Here is a 7,112-nt window from a genome sequence, read left to right as displayed (position 1 = left end):
TTATTTTTTCGATAACTCATCCGATAACTTTTTTATCGAGAATAATCGAAAAATCGATTTTGTTTTTTGATCCTCATGGGAGTACTAATAGACATAGAGACTTCAGATTTACTGTGTATATATATATGATGAATACAAACATTTTGTAATCAACAGTTTTTGGATACCACGCCCCCTTCGCCCCCAATTCGTAAAAAACGTATTTCAAGTACTAGAGACTTGTGCTTTAGAATGTACACACATTTTGACCATATGATTACGCTCTGAAAATTTCATTAAGATTGCATGTCTACAAAAAAAGTTATTCATCAAATAAATTCTCATACTATTGCCCACACTGCAGCGCAGCCCAAGCGCAGTCGCTGCTTACTGCGCAGTTAGAAGAGCACAGGCGCGTGAGGGTGGATGCATGTGTATGTATGTATGCGTGCATAAAAGAAGTGCAGAATGATAAGAATATCAGCTTGGAGGGTTCAGGGTATCTCCTAGTCGAGCAGTCTCGATTAGAGTCTTCTTACTTGTTTTCTCTCCGTTTGGCTTTAGCCTCTTTTTTTTGTAGGGGGACTTTCTGTCTGTTTGGCTGGTGAATTGCCCTGATTCGTTTTCATTTCATGACCATTATTTCGACTACAGCACAGAGGAGCCAGAGAATTCGAGCTCAGTCTCTGCTTGGAGCCTGGCCAAGCATTTCAGCTGCTAAACTCATTTGCATGATTTTTGGCTGGCCATCGTCTCCTTCCCTGTCTCCCATTTCTACCCCTTCTGCTTTATGCGCACTTTCATTACACACACGCCTGCCAGACCAAGGTAACAAAAGAAAACCCCTAAAAAAAAAAAATTCGATGCATTTTTCAGGTTGATGTCAGATTTGAGCTCGTTTATTTGTCCAAACTTGATTTAGACCACAGCCTCTGCCTCAATTGAGAGCTGAAATTAAAGGACAATTGTCACTGGCGAGCATATGAATTTTAAGTAATGTGACAGTACCTTCTTCATACTATGCTCTTTATTATATATATCTTTTTAACTTTAACATTGTCTTCAGAATGCGCCACCTTATGCAGCAATATTTGCAACTGGATTCTGACTTTTTTTTCATCATACATAGATATGTAGGATATTAGGATATGTAGGAATATAGGTACTTTCGACGAACATTTCTGTCGAGCGGAAAGGCATATCACATGCAGTTTTTATGAAGTCTTTCGGAATATATTTACTTTTGAGTGAAATCATAATGAAAAGTAAAGAAAAATGGAGCGATAGGCATTTGCCAGCAACCTAATGACCAAGAGCCTAGTAGGCAGACAGACAGGCGGACAGAAGTAAACCAACTTAGCTCGTCGCCCTGTTCAAGAATATACATATATACTTCATGTGGTGTGCCACGCCTCTTTCTGCCTTTTACAAACATTTAACAAAACTATTATACCCTGATATATCCTGATTTCCCATTTTCAATGGATAAGGTACATAAAAAATAAATTTAAAAAATATTTAAAAATTAAAAAAAAAAAACTATACACACATTCTAAAAATCATATTTAAATACAAAAAAAAAAAAATTGTTTTTCCCTTGAAGATAATTTCTTTTTTTTTTTTTCAAGAGTTTTCTACATTTTGTCTCGTTATCTATTTATTTGTATATTAAAAACAATAATTGTTACTCTATATCATATTAAAAAAAAAAAAAGAAAAAAAAAACATATTTGTATATATTTAAAAATATATATATACATATTAAGTAGATATTATAAGGTTCTACTTGATAATTTTTATTCAATATTATATAATTTGTATATTTTATTTAAAAATATATTTCGAATTATTCAATAAAAAATAACATCTAACTAAAAATAAATATAAACCAAACATTTTATTTAATTCAGCCCTTAACTCTTTTCTGCGTTTTTAACTTCCTAAGGTCACAATAATTATAGTAAATTTATTAGTCGCATTTTTTGTGCACCTTTCATTTGCATTGACATCTCGAATCCGTGTGGCTATAGCCCATTATTTAATTGGCGAAATTCTAGTTTTCCGTTGCACTTTCAATTGCGGTTAGCCGGTGCCCAAAGTGCCATAAATCATAGTTGGTTTATTATAGTTATTTTTTTATAAAATTCTTCTTCTTCTTCTTCTTCTTTTTTTGTGGTTGAGCCCCATGGCCACTGTCGCTTGGCTGTCAGTTTTGAAGGGCAGCACGCGCATATCGACCAGGAGCCACGAGCCACGATACTCTGCGCCTGGCCACGGCAGACAATGGGCGTGCATTTATATAGCCGGGCGATGACTACAAATTGGTCGCATTTCCTGGCATAAAGTTCCGAAAAACTCTGCAGCTGGGGCACTGGAGAGCTCGGCGTAGTTGGAGGCCTTCATGACAATGACTCAACCGCGGGCAATCGTAATTTTTCCTTGAACACACAATTTTTGCTGCACTTTGTCGTTGCAATTCGGTTTCTCTGTTTTTTTTCTCGTTTTGGTTTTTTTTTTTTTTTTTTTTTTTTTTGGTGTTTGCTGCATTTGACATTTTGTGACTTTTGCTGGCGCGTAATTTATGTGAGTTTTGCGTTCACTTCGTGGCGAGCGAGATAGAGAGTGAGTGAGCGAATGAGAGAGATGGCAAAGAGTATAGAGTAAAGGCAACTTTAACAACCCAGAGACATTATGTGAAAAGACAGTTGCATAGCGCGAACAATAACAACAACAACAACAACAACAAATGGCACAACTTGCCGCATAACTTTGTTTGCCTTTGCCCCACATAAGTGGCTAAAGTCCTCGTAAGTAAGTAAGTAGTTTGTTCCCTGTTCCACTGACTGTCTGACTGTCTGACTGTCTGACTGTCTGTCTCCCCGTCTCTCTGTCTGTTTGTCTTGGCGCACAATCAGCTGACTACTGTTTGTTTATTTGTTTGGCCGCTTTGTTGCTGCTGTTGTCAACTTTGGCCGCGTCGCGTGCGTGTTGGCACATTCGAGTTTCTTGTTATTCATATTCATTAGCGGGCCATTGTGTGCCATGAAATTGCAATGGGACTCTAAATTTTACTACCAATTAAATGACAAAATGAAAAATGCAGCAAAAAGTACAGACACAACGTATGTACGTATGTGTGTGTGGCAATAAATCGTGTTAATCAGCTGCTCTCATATTCCACTTTATTATGGCACATCATTTTTATATTTCTATTCTAGTTGCCTCAGACATCATTGTCACTCCAGCTCCGGCTGTATTTGTTGCTTTCCATACAGCCTCATTCTTACAAAATATTCCAAAGCATCAACATCTAAATTCTTTTGTAGTCTTGATTTGTTTCTTTTGGTTTTTAAGTAAGGAATTTATTTAGCAAATTAAAAAAAAAAAATTTAATTTTTCTTTTAACTTTTTTCTTCTTATTTTTTATGTGCTTTTTCTTAGAGATCAATCATGTGTTGCGGACCTTGCGGTGGCTGCTGTGCTCCCTGCTGCGGAGGCTGCTTTGGACCTAATGTGTGCGGACCCTGCTATGCCACAGGCCCCTGCTTCGGCTGCTGCGGCGGCTGTGCTGTCGGGCCTTGTGGCGGCTGCTGCAGCAGCTGTGGCCCCTCCTGCTAAAAATCTCCTGTGTGTGTAACCTTTGCGTTCCCGAATTACCGATTAGACTGCATTACATGTGTGCTCTTTGGCTAAGGAATACAAATTCAACAGACTAATAGTTTTTATCAATAAAAATGTAAGAACCAACAAAGTTTTCTTCGTGCATTTGTTTCATTGACTCTTAAAATTCATGGATGTAGCTACAAAGGAAAACCTTTTAAAATATATATGTACATATGTATATAAAATTGCAAAATCATTTTGCAATATGAATTCAGCTGCCTTTCTTGTTCTTAAATTGAAATAGAAAATGGAGAAAAAATAAAATTTATAAAATATCACAAACCGAGTATCAAATAGCTAGAAAGTAAAGCATGTTTTAGTGAAAAAATTGTCCCTTTCGAGCTGTAATAAATTTGAAAATTCGTGTTGACATATCGCATGTTGTTGATAGATTGGCAAAATTGGCAGCGGCCAGGCTTGTTTACACGTTTGAAATTGCATTTGAGTTAAGCTTGTGATTCGAAGCAGAAAATCAAATTGACTTGGAAAACTAATTATTCTGACCTGGCCAGAGAAGCGCAACGATGATGTACTTATGTGATGTGATGTTCGGTTAGCGAGACTTGCCAATGCGCTGCAATCGAGAGCGACTAGATTAAAATGAAGCCTCAATTAGATATTGGTAAAGTGCGAGGGGCGAGGGGCGAAATGCTCAACATTCGGTATTAACTACTCATACTCCGTATGTGTGGTGGCTGCTGCTGTCCGGGCTAGGATAACAGTGGGGCCCGACCACAAGCGGGAAAGCTGCCAACTTTATTTAACTGTTTGCCAAGCTGTCAAGCGCTAGCTAACTGCCACCCACACAAACACACACACACACACACACACATACACACATAAGTGGTACTATTTGGGGCTTTGGGCAACGGGATGGCACTGCGGCTGACTGTGGGCTGCGGACTGCGGACTGCGGACTGTGGGCTGTGGGCTGTGGTCCTTGTACCGGCTGGGAGTGTAGCGTAAAAGCCAAAAAGGAAACGCGCTACATTTGCGCTCAACGTGTTTGCCTTTTGCGAGAGTCTGCTGAGCTTCAACGTTTCACGCTTCGATTGCACGGCAGAGCCAAAGCCGAGGCGAGGCGCGAGGCACCTGCCGCACAAACAAACACACAGACACGCACACACACACATACCCGCAGATGCAGAAATGCACACACACACACACACAGTCACACACACATACACAAATTTTAATCTAGCTGCAGAAAAATGTATTCGAACCGCCACAGCGGCATCAAGTATACGCGCCGTGGTGCTCGAAATTAAATTTTAAATATTTATAGGGCCAATAAAAGGAATTCGCAATTGGCCTGATTGGCTTTTAATCGCAGCAGACAGTTTTTAATAAATATGCATAACGCCGCTGCCAAAACGAGAAAAGGCCTGCCCAACTGGACGCCCGCCCAAAGAGCCTCGCTAGCCCGGCTAATACCAATTGCTTTCTGTGGGTGGCCCGGGCCCAGCAGGCTCCACAGCTCAGCGTCTTTCGCCTACAAATACATATATACATATATCTCGTATATGAACGACTCGAAGCCAAACGGAAGCTGCATTGTGTTGCGTAAAAATTGCGCTACGGAAAAGCCAAAATCAAGTGCAATTTATGATTGCCATAAAGTTGCGTGAACGCATGTGGCTGGCCCTCTGTGTGTGTGTGTGTGTGTGTGTGTGTGTGTGTGTATGGCAAGTAGCTTGAGCCACACATCCTGCGCCTTCAACAACGGATGCCCGTGTCTAACCAAAGGTTCTCTGCTCCCTACACATTGTTGCTAGTGATACAGGCAGGATACAGGCCGGGGCTTCCGGTAAGTACATAAGATATTCTACATCCCATATCCCAGCCAAATGCAACTGCAATTTCGTAAATCGAAGAGAACTGTTAGCCCAGCCAGTCTGCTATCGAAGCTGCCAAAAACTTTACACACATCAATCTCGACATCAGCAGCGGGAGTAGCAGCAGCATCCTTGTCGTTGCTTTTATCGTGCAACTTGTCGCGCTGACTGAGCTGATAAGCAGCACTCACTGCTCGCAATATGCGCTTGCCTCCGTGACTGGCTGCCAGTTCCGGCCTGCTCCATTCAACTTTGTTTATTTGCCGGCAAAATTGTGAAATAATGCGCTGCAATCAATTCGCAATAGAGTTTGCCAGCCAGTGATACAGCACTGTGCGGCATGATGAATATGTTTACATCAATATCAACAATCGCATGGATCAATAAATCGCTGCTCCAACGCTTTCGCTATCCGCTCGCCATCTCCACAGCCCGCACACGATGAACACGTCAAAATGAGTTTGCTTTGCGGTCCTCCTGATTGCAGTCAACGACTAGGTGCATCAGAGTGCTTTATTAAGGGCATTCAGAAGCAGAAGGGAGAGAGGAAGGGAGAGGAGAGATAGAGAGAGAGAGAGAGAGAAAGAGAGTGAGAAAGTCAGAGAGAGAGAGAGAGGGGCGAATGAAAGGGAATGCAGTTTTGAAGAGTTATCTACAATTTTGTATAGTGGTAAACTGATATCCTTTTGCGGCTTTCACATAGGTAAAAGGCATGCATGGCAAAAGGCACTAGTAGGCGTGGCAGACTCCATAAAGTAAGCATTCAGCTCTTCAACAGAACGAAAAGTTGAGAGTCCATTCGACCCTCTGTCTGTTATTCCGTATATGTCTAAAACGAGTCCCTGTATCGAAGGCGCAAATCGAGTTAATGGCCCTTCAGCTGTACAAATACATCTCATAAATCCTTGAAAATCCTTCAAGTCCTACGTGATGCTTATGTGCATTTTATACAAATTTTGATTTTTCAATTGGATGGTATTAATCTTTGACTAAAGATTATTATAAACATAACAAAACATAGGTCAATATGCCGGTGCTGGTAGAGGTGCCTCCCGTTTCATCACAACTCTGTCTATTGAAATTCTTATTTCAGTTTTATTTTATTATTTTGATACCCATTGAATATGGAAAATTCCCTAATTATAATGGTTTATTATTATTATTTATATTATTATTATTTTTAAAATGTAAATATTATTATTTTATGTTGTTTTATTTTATTTTGTTATTTTATTGAATTGTGGCTTTATCTCGCTCTTTAATTAAATTATTTTCGCATTTAATATTTCTAAAGCTCTTCGCTTTCTACATCTAAATTACGCCCACCTTCTTATTCGTCCTCTTCGGTCATTCACCATTCGTCGCACTCACGCCAGCTATCGACAGCCACGTAGGCATCGATATAGTCAAGTATCGATAGATATCTATTGATAATTAACCATACTGCTATTCCCTAACTAACTCTTATTGTCAAAGTACGATATATAATCGATTTACTTTAAATCGCCGATTGGAGATCTGGTATACTCCCAGTCTGGCAACGCCAACTAGACCAAATTTTGTCATCGAGCTGACTGTCAATTTTTCGTGCTTCAAAGCCACGTGGTTGAAATTCTAAAAATTCAGGACTAAGGT

General features: G+C 39.9%; 1 long non-coding RNA gene across 1 annotated transcript; it reads left to right on the top strand.

Moving 5' to 3' along the window:
• The first annotated feature begins 2,302 nt into the window (after positions 1–2,302).
• LOC115564990 (uncharacterized) lies at positions 2,303–3,730 on the top strand. The gene is made up of 2 exons (XR_003980724.2): positions 2,303–3,332; positions 3,421–3,730. It is a non-coding gene; the product is annotated as an uncharacterized LOC115564990 (long non-coding RNA).
• Positions 3,731–7,112: the final 3,382 nt, after the last annotated feature.

This window comes from Drosophila navojoa, chromosome 3 (genome assembly GCF_054131105.1).
Source record: "Drosophila navojoa isolate 15081-1374.11 chromosome 3, UAZ_NAV_1.0, whole genome shotgun sequence".
In the NCBI taxonomy this organism is placed as follows: Eukaryota; Metazoa; Arthropoda; class Insecta; order Diptera; family Drosophilidae; genus Drosophila; species Drosophila navojoa.
Note: the sequence above shows the minus strand (reverse complement) of the source record. Positions and strands in the feature narration are given on the sequence as shown.